An 18,108-nucleotide genomic window follows, 5' to 3' on the forward strand; every position below is an offset into this window, starting at 1 on the left:
TTTCCATGAGCTTATGAGAATAATGATGATCTCTCTACACTGTGACAGCCCTTCAGATAGTTGTAGACAGCTACTAAGTCTTCTCTTCGTCTTCTTTTTTGCAAGCTAAACATTCCAAGATCCTTTAACTGTTCCTCATAGGACATACTTTACCATCCATTCACCATCCAGGTAGCTCTTCTCTGAACTTGCTCCAGTTTTTCAATATATTTTTTTGAATGTGCTTCCCAGAACTGGACACAGTATTTCAGATCAGGCCTGACCAAGAAGTAGTAGAGGGGGATAATTACCTCACGTGATCTAGACTCTATGCTTCTCCTATTAAATCTTAGAACTGTATTTGCCTTTTTTACTGCTGCATCACACTGTTGACTCATTTGCAGTATGTGATCTATTAGTAGTCTTTTCCACACCAACTGTTTCACACATGTTGGTGTGGCTCTTGCTATTTTCGATTTGATACGTACTCTGTTTTTGACCTTAGCATGTGGATTCAGCTTTTGTCCCAATCCTTGGATTTGTTGCCTGGCATCGGATGTTCTGACCATTGGCCTTTCCTGCCAACTCCTGGCTTCATTACTGACTATACTGTGGTTCCTGCATCGCACCTCACACAAATATGTGACTATTCTGAGACATCTAACCAGGAAAGTAATTATAGGGGCCAAGATTAAAGAATAGGAACATTTCTACCACTTTGTACTTCTGTCTATCCAGCACCAAGTGACATCTACTTCTATTGAGAAACATAACATGCTCATTTTAGACCATTCCTTATGACTACGCTCCGTTCCAAAAAGAAAAAAAGAAAAAAATCTCAGTTCCTTTTCCATTGTTGCCTGTGGGCACAAAAGGGAAGGTGTCTTCCTTTTAATAATTGCTTTATCACCACATTACTTTGAGCATGGACACTCATTTTATGGCAGATTTCCATTCTGATGCCACTGGAGGATGACTTCTTGGGTGTAGTAATAATATTAGGATTGAGCCACTTCCTGGTATAATGTCCCCCATCCTGGGCCCCTTTTTGATATAATGTCCCCCCCCCCCCATCCTGACCTCCTTCCTGTTACAATGTCCCCCATCCTGGGCCCCTTTTTGGTATAATGTCCCCCCATCCTGACCTCCTTCCTGTTACAATGTCCCCCATCCTGGGCCCCTTTTTGGTATAATGTCCCCCCATCCTGACCTCCTTCCTGTTACAATGTCCCCCATCCTGGACCCCTTTTTGGTATGATGTCCCCCATCCTGACCACCTTCCTGCTATAAGGTCCCCCATCCTGGACCCCTTTTTGGTATAATGTCTCCCAACCTGACCTCCTTCCTGTTACAATGACCTCGATCCTGGGCCCCTTCTTGGTATAATGTCCCCCATCCTGACCACCTTCCTGTTACAACGTCCCCCATCCCGTGCCCCTTCTTGGTATAAGGTCCCCCATCCTGGACCCCTTTTTGGTATAATGTCCCCCCATCCTGACCTCCTTCCTGTTAAAATGTCCCCCATCCTGGACCCCTTTTTGGTATGATGTCCCCCATCCTGACCACCTTTCTGGTATAAGGTCCCCCATCCTGGACCCCTTTTTGGTATAATGTCCCCCCATCCTGACCACCTTCCTGTTACAATGTCCCCCATCCTGGGCCTCTTTTTGGTATAATGTCTCCCAGCCTGACCTCCTTCCTGTTACAATGACCTCGATCCTGAGCCCCTTCTTGGTATAATGTCCCCCATCCTGACCACCTTCCTGTTACAACATCCCCCATCCCGTGCCCCTTCTTGGTATAAGGTCCCCCATCCTGGACTCCTTTTTGGTATAATGTCCCCCCATCCTGACCACCTTCCTGTTACAATGCCCCCAATCCTGGGCCCCTTTTTGGTATAATGTCTCCCAACCTGACCTCCTTCCTGTTACAATGACCTCGATCCTGAGCCCCTTCTTGGTATAATGTCCCCCATCCTGACCACCTTCCTGTTACAACATCCCCCATCCCGTGCCCCTTCTTGGTATAAGGTCCCCCATCCTGGACCCCTTTTTGGTATAATGTCCCCCCATCCTGACCACCTTCCTGTTACAATGCCCCCAATCCTGGGCCCCTTTTTGGTATAATGTCTCCCAGCCTGACCTCCTTCCTGTTACAATGACCTCGATCCTGAGCCCCTTCTTGGTATAATGTCCCCCATCCTGACCACCTTCCTGTTACAACATCCCCCATCCCGTGCCCCTTCTTGGTATAAGGTCCCCCATCCTGGACCCCTTTTTGGTATAATGTCCCCCCATCCTGACCACCTTCCTGTTACAATGCCCCCAATCCTGTGCCCTTTTTGGTATAATGTCTCCCAACCTGACCTCCTTCCTGTTACAATGACCTCCATCCTGGGCCCCTTCTTGGTATAATAAAGAGCTCTTAGCATGGCAGCGTGTAGATGCACCCCCCAGTGACAGCAATTTCTTATTGATCCATGTTTGTCTGTCCCTTGAGCATTGCACTTGAAGTATTGGCCATCATATTTTAATATGTAATTATGCCAGAAGGTGGTGCTATTGTCCCTTCTCTGTGCAGTCTGTTTTTTTCCCAGGGGAACCTGCTAGCCTCACAGGTTTTTCTTTTGCAGCCTTTTCCTTGGATAATGCCTAATTTGCAGCTTTCTCTATCAGGAAACGATTCAAATAAGTGATATGCACTTTTTTTTCCCACCAGGAGTTTTTCACAACCGGAAGCAGAAGGAAAAAGCTCAAAAGACTGAAGATACAAGACTGAACAGCAAGTAGAAATTAATAGGAAGAGAATTTCATATTTATTTTTTGGGGGTTTTTTTCCTGAGCAGACCTTCTCCAAAAAAACTCTGTGACCAAAGCCTAATATTACACCCACCTGCTTCATACATTGTAAAGGGCCCTCATCATGGGACAGATGTGTCTTACATTGGGACTTCTGCATGAAGCGCCAAAAGCGTTAAAGTGCTATATAATGGAAAGTCCTAGGGTATGTGCACACATAGAAAGGAGATCTGTGGATTTTTCCACTGCGGGTTTTAGAATTCCGCAGTTAAAAGGCATTGCGTTTTACCTGCGGATTTACCGCGGGTTTTATGCGTATTTTGTGTGGATTTCACCTGCGGATTCCTATTATGGAGCAGGTATAAACCGCTGCGGAATCCGCACAAAGAATTGACATGCTGTGGAATGTAACCCGCAGCGTTTCCGCGTGTTTTTTTTCCGCAGCATGGGCACTGCGGATTGTGTTTTTCATAGGTGTACATTGTACTGTAAACGCATGGAAAGCTGCTGCGGTCCCGCAGCAAAATCCGCAACGTGTGCACATAGCCTTAACATTTTTTTGCATACTTTCTATACCAGTTTCTCACAACTTTCCAATAGGAACCTTGATAATTTCCAGTTGGTCATATGATCCATTTGTCACAAAATATTGCTCTAATAACTGTATGAGTCGTCCAACATACAATTAGGAAAGATTTTGATCCACTGGAACTAAGCTCTGGAGGTATTGGTGGTATATTCTGATATACCAAGGTGGGCCATCAAAGCCTCCTGGAAAGTAGCATTTTTGGAAGGTCACTCGTGCCTGATGCTGGGATGCTTCCCAAAATAGGACAGGTGCAGAAGTATAGAGTAGGCTCAGGAGCTGCAGGATCTGATAAATAAGAATATCAGTTTCGGAGAAAAGTAGTTCCATGCTGCTTCTCGCGCTGTCCAACATATGCAGCTCTGCTGCTCCTCGTGCTGTTAAGCATATCCAGTTTTGCTGTTCCACTCTGCTTCTCTTGCTATCCAGCATTTATAATCTTCTGTTCCACATTGCTCCTCATGCTGTCCAGCATATCCAGCTCTGCTGTTCCACGCTTCTCCTCCTGCTATCCAGCATATCCAGCTCTGCTGTTCCATGCTTCTCCTCTTGCTGTCCAGCATATCCAGCTCTCCTTTTCCACGTTTCTCCTCACGCTGTCCAATATATCTAACTCTGCTGTTCCACATTGCTCCTCATGCTGTCCAGCATATTATTATTTATTTATATAGCACCATTAATTCCATGGTGCTGTACATGAGAAAGGGTTACATACAGGGTTATAGATATCGTTAACAGTAAACAAATTTACAATGACAGACTGGTACAGAGGGGAGAGGACCCTGTCCTTGCGGACTTACATTCTTCGAGATAATGGGGAAGAGACAGGAGGTCGGGGTGCTGCAGCACTGGCGGTGGTGAGGCGTCAGCTCTGGTGGTTGGTGAGGCGGCAGCTCTGGTGGTTGGTGAGGCGGCAGCTCGGGTGGTTGGTGAGGCGGCAGCAGCTCAGGTGGTTGGTGAGGTGGCAGCAGCTCGGGTGGTTGGTGAGGCGGCAGCTCGGGCGGTTGGTGAGGTGGCGGCAGCTCGGGTGGTTGGTGAGGCGGCAGAATGGTTATTGCAGGCTGTAGGCTTTCCTGAAGAGATGGGTTTTCAGGTTCCGTCTGAAGGATCCAAGGGTGGTGGATAATCGGACGTGTTGAGGTGTGGAATTCCAGAGGATGGGGGATATTCGGGAGAAATCTTGGAGGCGGTTGTGTGAGGAGCGAATAAGTGTGGAGGAGAGTAGGACGTCTTGGGAAGATCAGAGATTAGGTCAGGGAAGATATTGGGAGATTAGTTCAGAGATATAAGGAGGGACAGGTTGTGGATGGCTTTGTAGATCAGTGTTTGTAATGTGAACTGGATTTGTTGGGTAATTGGGAGCCAGTGGAGGGATTTGCAGAGGGGAGAAGCAGGGGAGTAGAGAGGTGGATTAGCCGGGCAGGTGAGTTGAGGACAGACTGGAGTGGTGCAAGAGAGTTAGTGGGGAGGCCACAGAGGAGGGTGTTGCAGTAATAAAGGTGAGAGATGATGAGGGCATGCACAAAAGTTTTAGTAGATTGTGGGCTGAGGAAGGGATGGATTCTGGCAATATTTTTTAGTTGGAGGCGACAGGAGGTGGCAACAGTTTGGACGTGCGGTTTGAAGGACAGGGCAGAGTCGAGAGTTAACCCGAGGCAGCGGATTTCAGGTGCAAGAGAGAGCGTGATGCCGTTTACCATAATAGATAGATCAGGTAGGGGGATACGCATATCCAGCTCTGCTGTTCCACGTTGCTCCTCCTGCTGTCTGATATATCCAGCTCTGCTGTTCCATGTTGCTTCTCAAGCTGTCCAGCATATCCAGCTGTGCTGTTCCATACTGCTTCACTTGCTGTCCAGCATATTCAGCTCCGCTGTCCCACGATGCACCTCATGATGTCTAGCATATCCACCTTGGTTGTTCCACTTTGCTCCTTTTGCTGTCCAGCACATCCAGCTCTTCTATTCCACGATGCTCCTCATGCTGTCCAGCATATCCAGCTCTGCTATTCCAGGCTGCTCCTCATGCTGTCCAGCATATCCAGCTTTGTTGTTCCACGTTGCTCATCATGTTGTCTAGCATATTAAGCTCTGCTGTTCCATGCTGTTCCTCATGCTGTCCAGCATATCAAGCTTTGCTATTCCACGTTGCGCCTAATACTGTCCAGCACATCCAGCTCTGCTGTTCCATGTTGCTCCTCATGCTGTCCAGCATATTCAGCTCTGCTGTCCCACAATGCTCCTCTTGCTGTACAGCATATCCAGCTCTGCTGTTCCACGCTCTTCCTCATGCTGTCCAGCATGTTCAGCTCTGCTGTTCCACGCTGTTCCTCATGCTGTCCAGCATATCCAGCTCTGCTATGCCACATTGCTCCTCTTGCTTTCCAGCATATCCTGCTCTACTGTTCCACGTTGCTCCTCTTGCTGTCTGGCATATTCAGCTCTGCTGTTCCACGCTGTTCCTCATGTTGTCCAACGTATCCAGGTCTGCTATTCCACGTTGCTCCTAATGCTGTCCAACATATCCAACTCTGCTATTCCACGTTGCTCCTAATACTGTCTAGCATATCCAGCTCTGCTGTTCCTCGTTGCTCCTAATACTGTCCAGCATATACAGCTCTGCTGTTCCTCGTTGCTCCTAATACAGTCCAGCATATACAGCTCTGCTGTTCCATGTTGCTCCTAATACTGTCCAGCATATCCAGCTCTGCTGTTCCTCATTGCTCCTAATACTGTCCAGCATATACAGCTCTGCTATTCCACGATGCTCCTAATACTGTCCAGCATATCCAGCTCTGCTGTTCCACGTTGCTCCTAATACTGTCCAGCATATCCAGCTCTGCTGTTCCTCATTGCTCCTAATACTGTCCAGCATATCCAGCTGTCGGTTCCCTACAGCACCAATGTCTCCAGTGTGCGCTGCACATCCAGACTTATTACTTTAACCCTAGAACGCATACCTGGGGCCTCGCAGGCCTGCCAGGTTACTTGTTTTCTATTTTCTGTAAAAGTACTTTAGTTAGAATTTTGAAAATCTAGGTAATCCTCAGGTATACACTATGTTCCAAATTATTATGCAAATTACATTTTTATCAGATTTTCCTAAATGGTCGGTGCAAATGACAGTCAGTCTAATAAAAGTCATCACCCGTTAGATTATACATGAAATTTTATTGAAGAAACCTCCCAATGATAACAGTATAATCTCCAAAATGAATAAAAACTCAAAATGCACTGTTCCAAATTATTATGCACAGTAGAATTTCTAAACATTTGATATGTTGTAAAGAACTGAAGATGCTCATTTATGGAAGTTGCAGCATTAGGAGGTCACATTCACTGAACAAAAAAGCTATTTAACGCCAAAACATCCTAATTGGCCAAGTTACATGTTAGCATAGGAGCCTTCTTTGATGTCACCTTCACAATTCTTGCATCCATTGAACTTGTGAGTTTTTGGAGAGTTTCTGCTTGTATTTCTTTGCATGAAGTTGGAATAGCCTCCCTGAGCTGCTGTTTGGATGTGAACTGCCTCCCACCCTCATAGATCTTTTGCCTGATGATCCTCTAAAGGTTCTCTATAGGGTTGAGGTCAGGGGAAGATGGTGGCCACACCATGAGTTTATCTCTTTTTATGCCTATAGCAGCCAATGACTCAGAGGGATTCTTTGCAGCATGAGATGGGGCATTGTCAGCATGTAGATGATTTTGCTCCTGAAGGCACGTTTCTGCTTTTTAGACCGTAGAAGAAAGTTGTCAGTCAGAAACTCTATATACTTTGCAGAGGTCATTTTCACACCTTCAGGAACCTTAAAGGGCCTTACCAGCTGTTTCCCATGATTCTGGCCCAAAACATGACTCCTCCACCTCCTCGCTGACGTTGCAGCCTTGGTGGGACACGGTGGCCATCCACCAACCATCCACTACTCCATCCATCTGGACCATCCAGGGTTGCTCAACACTTATCAGTAAACAAGACTGTTTGGAAATTAGTCTTCATGTATGTGTGGGCCTAATACAACCATTTCTGCTTGTGAACACTGTGTAAGGGTGGCCGAATAGTAGGTTTATGCACCACAGCAAGCCTTTGAAGGAGCCTACACCTTGAGGTTCGAGGGACTCCAGAGGCACCAGCAGCTTCAAATATCTGTTTGCTGCTTTGTAATGGCTTTTTAGCAGCTACTCTCTTAATCCGATGAACTTGCCTGGCAGAAATCTTCCTCATTATGCCTTTATCAGCACAAACACATTTGTGCTCAGATACAGCCACAAATCTCTTAACAGTACGATGATCACGCTTATGTTTTTGGAAAATTTCTAATGTTTTCATCCCTTCACTATTTGCATTATTTGCACTATTTGATGCTTTTCAGCAGCAGAGAGATCCCTTTTCTTTCCCATGTTACTTGAAAACTGTGACCTGCTTAATAATGTGGAACATCATTTTTAAGTAGTTTTCCTTTAATTAGAATCACCTGGAAAATCAATTATCACATGTGTTTAAGATTGATTTCAGTGATCCATTGAGCCCTGAGACACAATACCATCCACCAGTTTATTTGAAAAACAAAACAATTAAATCTTTATGACACTTAAATCCAATTTGCATAATAATTTGGAACATAGTGTATAGTTGTTAGTAATTTCCAGTTATTCATATATTTTTATGTTACAGACATTTCGGTATAACAACCTTTTTTTGGGACTACCCCATATTCACGCACCTGGGGCCTTTTAGGCCTGTACTAGGTTTACATGTGATACACAGATTTGCTTATCAAGGCAAATTACGGAGGCAATGATCCGATGTGGAATACCCTTTCTGGAACATCCAGAGCAAAGAGAAAAAAAAAGAAAGCGCTGCTATATTTCTCCAGCAAAGGAAAGAAAATCAGAGCGTTTCTGTTCTACTTGCGGACAAAATGTATGCAAGGAACGTTCAGCCGAAAAAATAATATGCGAGAATTGTCGGGGGAATATGTAAAGTTACAAATAAATATTCCTGCACCAAGTTTGCTACAACCAAAAAATGTTTTTATAAAAAAATTGCATATAGAATGCCTATATTTGGCGTGCCCGTTTACTTACTTTTTTGTTGTTTTATGCACATAATTATGTTTTGAAATATACACATCTTAGGCCGGCGTCACACTAGCGAGTTTTACGGACGTAAGAGCGCAGAAAATACGTCCGTAAAGCTCGGCAAACAAACGGCACAATTATTCTCAATGGGTCTGGTCCTATCAGCCGTATATTACGGATCCGTATTATACGGCTTTCTGCGGCCGTACAAAATCGCAGCATGCTGCGTTTGTCAGCGTATTGCGCAAATAATACGCCAATGAAAGTCTATGGGGGCGAGAAAAATACGGATTCCACACAGACCAGCAGTGTGACTTGCGAGAAATACGCAGCGGTGTTAGTGACAAGCCGGTAATTCAGTTGCCGGCTTTTCATTTCTCCTTCCCCAACCCGACAGGATATGAGACATGGTTTACATACAGTAAAGCATCTCATATCCCCTTTTTTTTTTTGCATATTCCTCGCTACTAATGTTAGTAGTGTGTATGTGCAAAATTTGGGCGCTGCAGCTGCTAAAATAAAGGGTTAAATGGCGGAAAAAATTGGCGTGGGCTCCCGCGCAATTTTCTCCGCCAGAGTGGTAAAGCCAGTGACTGAGGGCAGATATTAATAGCCTAGAGAGGGTCCATGGTTATTGGCCCCCCCTGGCTACAAACATCTGCCCCCAGCCACCCCAGAAAAGGCACATCTGGAAGATGCGCCTATTCTGGCACTTGGCCACTCTCTTCCCACTCCCGTGTAGCGGTGGGATATGGGGTAATGAAGGGTTAATGCCACCTTGCTATTGTAAGGTGACATTAAGCCAGATTAATAATGGACAGGCGTCAATTATGACACCTATCCATTATTAACCCCTTAACGACCGCCGATACGCCTTTTAACGGCGGCCGCTAAGGGTACTTAAACCACAAAACAGTGAATAGCGCCCCCCAGAGTCGGATTTTCTCTGGGGTCTCGGTTGCCGAGGGTAGCCGAGACCCCAGAGAACATGATTCGGGGCGGTTTTACCGACCCCCGAGTTGCGATCGCCGGTAATTAACCGTTTACCGGCGGTCGCAACAAAAAAAAAAAAAACCGCGATTTGCCGTTTAATTTCTCTGTCCTCCGATGTGATCGCACATCGGAGGACAGAGAAATGTGGTCCCCGATGGCCCCCAATAGCCCCCCGATACTTACCTACCTCCCCCGGTGCTCCTCGTGGCTCCCGATGGGCGCCGCCATCTTTTTTCCGGGGAAAAATGGCGGGCGCACGCGCAGGCCGCCCGGCACCCGGAAGATCTTTGGGGTCTCGGCTGCCGGGGGTAGCCGAGACCCCAAAGAACATGATCGGGGTCGGTTTGCACCGACCCCTGCTTTGCGATCGCCGGTAATTAACAGTTTACCGGCGACCGCAAAAAAAAAAGCGATCAGTTATTTCTCTGTCCTCTGATGTGATCGCACATCAGAGGACAGAGAAATAGGGGGATTCGGGGACCCTAACATACTCACCCGGTGTCCCTGGGTCCTCTTCTGTCTTCTCCTGCCGGCTTTTTCATCATGGCGGGCGCATGCGCAGTGTGCCCGCCATCTGCTGCCATCTGCCGGCCGGCAGGAGAAGACGAGTTGGGGCTAAAATTAGGGTTAGGGTTAGGGTTAGAGTTAGGGTTAGGGTTAGAGTTAGGGTTAGAGTTAGGGTTAGTGTTAGGGTTAGAGTTAGGGTTAGGGTTAGGGTTAGAGTTAGGGTTAGGGTTAGAGTTAGGGTTAGGGTTGGGGCTAAATTTAGGGTTAGGGCTAGGGTTAGGGTTAGGCTACTTTCACACTAGCGTTTTTTGGCTTCCGTCGCAATGCGTCGTTGGAGAAAAAACGCATCCTGCAAAAGTGCTTGCAGGATGCGTTTTTTCTCCATTGGCTTGCATTAGCGACGCATTGCCACATGTCGCATCCGTCGTGCGACAGATGCGTCGTGCTTTGGCGGACTGTCGACACAAAAAAAACTACATGTAACTTTTTTGTGCGACGTGTCCGCCATTTCCGACCGCGCATGCGTGGCCGGAACTCCGCCCCCGCCTCCCCGCACCTCACAATGGGGTAGCGGATGCGTTGAAAAAACAGCATCCACTGCACCCGTTGTGCGGCGCTTACAACGCTAGCGTCGGTACGTCGGCCCGACACACTGCGATGGGCCGAGTACGACGCTAGTGTGAAAGTAGCCTTAGGCTTCTTTCACACTTGCATCGGTACGGGGCGGTCGCAATGCGTCGGCCCGACGTACCGACGCACGTTGTGAAAATTGTGCACAACGTGGGCAGCGGATGCAGTTTTTCAACGCATCCGCTGCCCAGTCTATGTCCTGGGGAGGAGGGGGCAGAGTTACGGCCACGCATGCGCGGAAATGGCGGACGCGACGTACAAAAAAAAGGTTACATTGAACTTTTTTTGTGACGACGGGGGCTAAAGTTATGGTTAGGGTTGGGGCTAAAGTTAGGGTTGGGGCTAAAGTTAGGGTTAGAGTTGGGATTAGGGTTAGGGTTTGGATTAGGGTTGGGATTAGTGTTACGTTTGGGATTAGGGTTGGGATTAGGGTTAGGGTTGGGATTAGGGTTAGGGGTGTGTTGGATTTAGGGTTTTGATTAGGGTTATGGTTAGGGTTGAGATTAGGGCTGTTTTGGGGTTAGGGTTGTGATTATCGTTAGGGTTGTGATTAGGATTATGGATCGGGTTGAGATTAGGGTTAGGGGTGTGTTGGAGTTAGGGTTGGAGTTATAATTTGGGGGTTTCCACTGTTTAGGTACATCAGGGGGTCTCCAAACACGACAGCCAATTTTGCGCTAAAAAAGTCAAATGGTACTCCCTCCCTTCTGAGCTCTGCCGTGCGCCCAAACAGTGGTTTACCCCCACATATGGGGCATCAGCGTACTCGGGATAAATTGGACAACAACTTTTGGGGTCCAATTTCTCCTGTTACCCTTGTGAAAATAAAAACTTGGGGGCTAAAAATCTTTTTTGTTGGAAAAAAAAATATTTTTTTATTTTCACTACTCTGCATTATAAACTTCTGTGAAGCACTTGAGCTTTCAAAGTTCTCACCACATATCTAGATAAGTTCCTTAGGGGGTCTAGTTTCCAAAATTTGGTCACTTGTGGGGGTTTCTACTGTTTAGGTACATCAGGGGCTCTGCAAACGCAACATAACACCCACAGACAATTCTATCAAAGTCTGAATTCCAAAATGGCGCTCCTTCTCTTCCGAGCTCTGCCGTGTGCCAAAACAGTGGTTTACCCCCACATATGGGGTACCAGAATACTCAGGACAAATTGGAGAACAAATATTGGCATCCAATTTCTCTTGTTACCTTTGTGAAAATAAAAATTTGGAGGCTAAAAAAATCTTTTTTGTGGGAAAAAAAATATTTTTTATTTTCACTACTCTGCATTATAAACTTCTGTGAAGCACTTGGGCATTCAAAGTTCTCACCACATATCTAGATAAGTTCCTTGGGGGGTCTATTTTCCAAAATGGGGTCACTTGTTGGGGGTTTCTACTGTTTAGGTACATTAGGGGTCTGCAAACGCAACATAACGCCCGCAGACAATTCTATCAAAGTCTGCATTCCAAAATGGCGCTCCTTCCCTTCCGAGCTCTGCCGTGCGCCCAAACAGTGGTTTACCCCCACATATGGGGTACCAGCATACTCAGGACAAATTGGAAAACAACTTTTGGGGTCCAATTTCTCTTGTTACCCTTGTGAAAATAAAAACTTGGGGGCTAAAAAATCTTTATTGTTAAAAAATATATATTTTTTATTTTCACGACTCTGCATTATAAGTTCCATGGGGGGTCTAGTTTCCAAAATGGGGTCACTTTTGGGGGGTTTCTACTGTTTAGGCACATCAGGGGCTCTCCAAACGCGACATGGCGTCCGATCTCAATTCCAGTCAATTTTGCATTGAAAAGTCAAATGGCGCTCCTTTGCTTCCGAGCTCAGCCATGCGCCCAAACAGTGGTTTACCCCCACATATGGGGTGTCGGCGTACTCAAGACAAATTGTACAACAACTTCTGGGGTCCATTTTCTCCTGTTACCCTTGGTAAAATAAAAATTTGGAGGCAAAAAGATCATTTTTGTAGAAAAAATGTGATTTTTTTATTTTCACGGCTCTACGTTATAAACTTCTGTGAAGCACCTGGGGGTTTAAAGTGCTCACCACTCATCTAGATAAGTTCCTTAAGGGGTCTAGTTTCCAAAATGGTGTCATATGTGGGGGGTCTCTACTGTTTAGGCACATCAGCGGCTCTCCAAACGTGACATGGCGTCCGATCTCAATTCCAGCCAATTCTACATTGAAAAAGTAAAACGACACTCCTTCTCTTCCAAGCTCTGCGGTGCGCCCAAACAGTGGTTTACCCCCATATATGGGGTATCGACGTACTCAGGAGAAATTGCACAACAACTTTTGTGGTCTAATTTCTCCTGTTACCCTTGTGAAAATAAAAATTTGGGGGCAAAAAGATCATTTTTGTAGAAAAAATTAGATTTTTTATTTTCACGGCTCTACGTTATAAACTTCTGTGAAGCACTTGGGGGTTCAAAGTGCTCACCACACATCTAGATAAGTTCCTTAAGGGGTCTAGTTTCCAAAATGGTATCACTTGTGGGGGGTTTCCACTGTTTAGGCACATCAGGGACTCTCCAAACGCGACATGGCATCCGATCTCAATTCCAGCCAATTCTGCATTGAAAAAGTAAAACGACACTCCTTCTCTTCCAAGCTCTGCGGTGCGCCCAAACAGTGGTTTACCCCCATATATGGGGTATCGACGTACTCAGGAGAAATTGCACAACAACTTTTATGGTCTAATTTCTCCTGTTACCCTTGTGAAAATAAGAATTTGTGGGCGAAAAAATCATTTTTGTGAAAACAAATGCGATTTTTTATTTTCACGGCTCTACGTTATAAACTTCTGTGAAGCACTTGGGGGTTCAAAGTGCTCACCACACATCTAGATAAGTTCCTTGGGGGGTCTAGTTTCCAAAATGGTGTCACGTGTGGGGGGTTTCCACTGTTTAGGCACATTAGGGGCTCTCCAAACGCGACATGGCGTCCGATCTCAATTCCAGCCAATTCTGCATTGAAACAGTCAAACGGTGCTCCTTCACTTCCAAGCTCTGCGGTGCGCCCAAACAGTGGTTTACCTCCACATATGGGGTATCGGCGTACTCAGGAAAAATTGCACAACAAAATTTGTGGTTACATTTCTGTTTTTACACTTGTGAAAATTAAAAAAAATGGTTCTGAAGTAAAATGTTTGCAAAAAAAAGTTAAATGTTCATTTTTTTCTTCCACATTGTTTTAGTTCCTGTGAAGTACGTAAAGGGTTAATAAACTTCTTGAATGTGGTTTTGAGCAGCTTGAGGGGTGCAGTTTTTAGAATGGTGTCACACCTGGTTATTTTCTATCATATAGACCCCTCAAAATCACTTCAAAGGTGATGTGGTCCCTAAAAAAAACATGGTGTTGTAAAAATGAGAAATTGCTGGTCAACTTTTAACCCTTATAACTCCCTAACAAAAAAAAAAATTGTTTCCAAAATTGTGCTGATGTAAAGTAGACATGTGAGAAATGTTATTTATTAACTATTTTTTTGTGACATATCTCTCTGATTTAAGGGCATAAAAATACAAAGTTTGAAAATTGCAAAATTTTAAAAATTTTCGCCATATTTCCATTTTTTTCATAAATAATTGCAAGTAATATCGAAGAAATGTTACCACTATCTTGAAGTACAACATGTCACGAAAAAACAATCTCAGAATCAGCGGGATCCGATAAAGCGTTCCAGAGTTATAACCTCTTAAAGTGACACTGGTCAGAATTGTAAAAATTGGCTCGGTCATTAAGTACCAAATTGGCTCTGTCACTAAGGGGTTAATCCAATTGTCTGAAAGGGTTAAAAAACACACACGTTATTAAAAAGTATTTTAATGAAATAAACAAACAGGTTGTTTTAGTATTTTATTGCTCTCTCAATCCATCCGGAAGACCCTCACTTGGCAAAATAATAAACCAACAATATACATACCTTCGGATGAACTGTCAGGTCCCACGAAGTAAATCCATCTGAAGGGGTTAAATCATTTTACAGCCAGGAGCTGCGCTAAAGCACTGCTCATGGTTTTAAAAACCCCGGGTGCTGAAAGGAAAGCTGGGTGATCTGTACTTACATTGAGTTGCGGTGAGGCGCCCTCTGGTGGATGTTCTCATGAACTGCAGCCTTGGAAAAGTTCCCACGCTCGAGTTCATATGAGTTCATCCAGCAGAGGGCGCCTCACCGCGACTCAATGTAAGTACAGATCACCCAGCTTTCCTTTCAGCACCCGGGGTTTTTAAAACCACGAGCAGTGCTTTAGCGCAGCTCCTGGCTGTAAAATGATTTAACCCCTTCAGATGGATTTACTTCGTGGGACCTGACAGTTCATCCGAAGGTATGTATATTGTTGGTTTATTATTTTGCCAAGCGAGGGTCTTCCGGATGGATTGAGAGAGCAATAAAATACTAAAACAACCTGTGTGTTTATTTCATTAAAATACTTTTTAATAATGTGTGTGTGTGTTTTTTAACCCTTTCAGACAATTGGATTAATAATGGATAGGTGTCATAATTGACGCCTCTCCATTATTAATCTGGCTTAATGTCACCTTACAATAGCAAGGTGACATTAACCCTTCATTACCCCATATCCCACCGCTACACGGGAGTGGGAAGAGAGTGGCCAAGTGCCAGAATAGGCGCATCTTCCAGATGTCCCTTTTCTGGGGTGGCTGGGGGCAGATGTTTTTAGCCACGGGGGGCCAATAACCATGGAACCTCTCTAGGCTATTAATATCTTCCCTCAGTCACTGGCTTTACCACTCTGGTGGAGAAAATTGCGCGGGAGCCCACGCCAATTTTTTCCGCCATTTAACCCTTTATTTGAGCAGCTACAGCGCCCAAATTTTGCACATACACACTACTAACATTAGTAGTGTGGAATATGCAAAAAAAAGGGGGATATGAGATGGTTTACTGTATGTAAACCATGTCTCATATCATGTCGGGTTTGTGAAGGAGAAATGAAAAGCTGGCAATTGAATTACCGGCTGTTCACAGATATCGCGCTGAATTAAATATAAATACAGAATATATATATATATGTGTCTCAATGACATATCTATCTATCTATCTATATATATATCTATATATATATATCTATATATATATATATATATATATATATATATATATATACTGTATATATGTTTTCCCGAACATTTGAGCACATAAATCCATTAGATGTTGGTTTTGCAAGACTGCGAGAAAATATTGCAGTACGGATGCCATACGGATTACATACGGAGGATGCCATGCGCAAAATACGCTGACACACCCTGACTACGGAGGACATACGGATCACTATTTTGGGAACATTTCTCCGTATTACGGCCGTAAAAAACGGACCGTATTGTCTTACGCTGAGTGTGACGCCGGCCTTAGGCTGTGTTCCCAGTAGCGCTGGGGTTCGCCAGAAGGGGATCCATAATGGATCTGACCTCCTGGTAACTCCAGGATTCCGCCAGCCTTAGCTGGGGTCACCAGGAGGTCAGATCCATTACGGACCCCAGTGCTAGTTGGAATGCATCCTTACCTTGCAATTGTAAAATACATTTTGAAAAGTATTTTTATTTGAGTTATTCCATGATAATTGTAAACAGGCCTAAAAGGCCCCAGGTGCGTGAATGTGTAGAACACTAGCAGTATTTGGTCAGTATTTTACATCAGTATCTGTAAGCCAAAACCAGGAGTGGAACAAATAGAGGAAAAGTATAACAGAAACATATGCACCACTTCTGGTTTTGGCTTACAAATACTGATGTAAAATACTGACCAAATACTGCTAGCGTGACGGCAGCCTGAGAATGGACCTTTCCAGGTGACGGTCACATGCCGACTAGTCTCTAATGGCTTGTCTCAAATAGAAATAAAAGAAGTGGTAGGAATCTAGTCGGCATGTGACTGCAAGTATGCAAACTACATACAAGCTGGTCCTGTGACCGCCCACCAGCACAGGGCATGTGGGGGAATCCTGAACCCCGGACAGCTGTACCGTCACGGGCTGACAGTGTGCAGTCACATAACGGGAGCGCAGTACAAGTGCTTATCATAGCAGCCGGTATTCTACCAGTGGAGGAAGCAGAACAGCTGTGGCCTTGTGCTGGCAGATTATGCGCTTACAGGGATTGTCTGTAACCTGCTGATGGAGCCTGCTATTACTATATATAATATCATATATTCAGGAGTCTCACATACTGATGACTATGTGGCTATATAGTAGATAGAGCTTACTAGTCATGCACCACTAATCCCCCCATAAAGACCTCTCTGCTTTGAGTGTGAATAGGAGTCATTGCAGAGTGTATTACACTCCTCCAACACCAGATGGCGCTGTGGCAGTCCGTATCTCTGCAGGACGTTCTCTCCCATGCCCTCTCTATGACTGATCGCGCTTCCTGTAAAGGCCCCGGTGACCTTCCTGAGCTGCGGAGTCGCTGCTGAGATCTGAAGGTGGGTGGTCGCAGACTGCGGGCTGATTGTGAGCGGCTTCTGACTTAGTCTCGTGGTCTTTCTTTTCTCTTTGGATGCACTGTGACCCTTTAGCACCGTTATACACGGGGTCCCACAGGGGTCGTCTCTTCTTTCCCAAACGCTACATTTTGTACTTGTTCTTAAAGGGGTCTTGTGATCATCTGTTATGGGTGGGGTGCCCGTCGTCTGTGTCTTGTGGTGCAGCAGCGAGGGTCCCTCAGGGGTCCATTAGGGTCTGTGTATGATACTTCCACGACTCCCCACTGAGCACTTGCACTTCATGTCCAGTGTCAGATCAGAGACAAAACCCCTCAAATTTGTGGAGATGAGTCTGGCGGGCTGCGGGCGACGACCCCTCTGATCATAATGGCGGACCCTACACGTCTGAATGAAGACGGTGATAAGTGTCTGCAGGCACCGCTGATCCCAGGGGCGAAGAAAGGATGGAAAAAGTCACCCTAAAGAAAGGACAACATGGTCATAGGGGCATCAGTGCTGGACGGTGGTCTCTTGGCCTGACACAGCTACACTGGTGCTGCAATTGCTCCATTAACCTGACATATGCCATAAATACCCCCAATGCAAATCCCCAAAGGAAGGTGTGAACACAGCCCAGTTCCTGAATGACATCAGCTTTTAATTCTAGTCTTTATTTCTTAGTTGACATTGGGTGTTCAAGGTTGCTGAGTCTGTGTAGAGAAACAAACAAATTTAGATTTTTTTTTTTTTTTTTTTTTTTTTTTTTTTTTTTTTTACGGACACCTTAAAAAACCATCACAAATTCTGATTATAACCGAGCTCAATATGGAAGCCTAAGTCATCAGAAGACTGAGGGGCGTGGTTCCTGCAAAACACGCACCGTGAACGTTACTTCTAGTAACTGCTAGAAATGTCGACCCCTTTAATTCTCAGTTTGTGCATTGTGCCGTTCTTCAGGCAGTGACTTTGCTGCTAAAGGACGAACTCTCAATACAAACTGTATAACATGTTATTAAATGGGTCTTAGACTTTGATACACACTCTGATAATATCTGCCCACCTAGACAGAGAGATCTTCTCAGCT

At 45.2% G+C, this 18,108-nt stretch overlaps 1 long non-coding RNA gene across 1 annotated transcript in view; it reads left to right on the forward strand.

The window, feature by feature from the left end:
• LOC143776855 (uncharacterized) overlaps positions 1 to 16,994 on the forward strand; it is a 41,188-nt gene extending 24,194 nt beyond the window's left edge. The window contains exons 2-3 of the long non-coding RNA XR_013215936.1: positions 2,698 to 2,760; positions 16,861 to 16,994. This is a non-coding gene — a long non-coding RNA (uncharacterized LOC143776855). The remainder of the gene's footprint in view (positions 1 to 2,697; positions 2,761 to 16,860) is intronic.
• Positions 16,995 to 18,108: the final 1,114 nt, after the last annotated feature.

This window comes from Ranitomeya variabilis, chromosome 1 (genome assembly GCF_051348905.1).
Source record: "Ranitomeya variabilis isolate aRanVar5 chromosome 1, aRanVar5.hap1, whole genome shotgun sequence".
Classification (NCBI taxonomy): Eukaryota; Metazoa; Chordata; class Amphibia; order Anura; family Dendrobatidae; genus Ranitomeya; species Ranitomeya variabilis.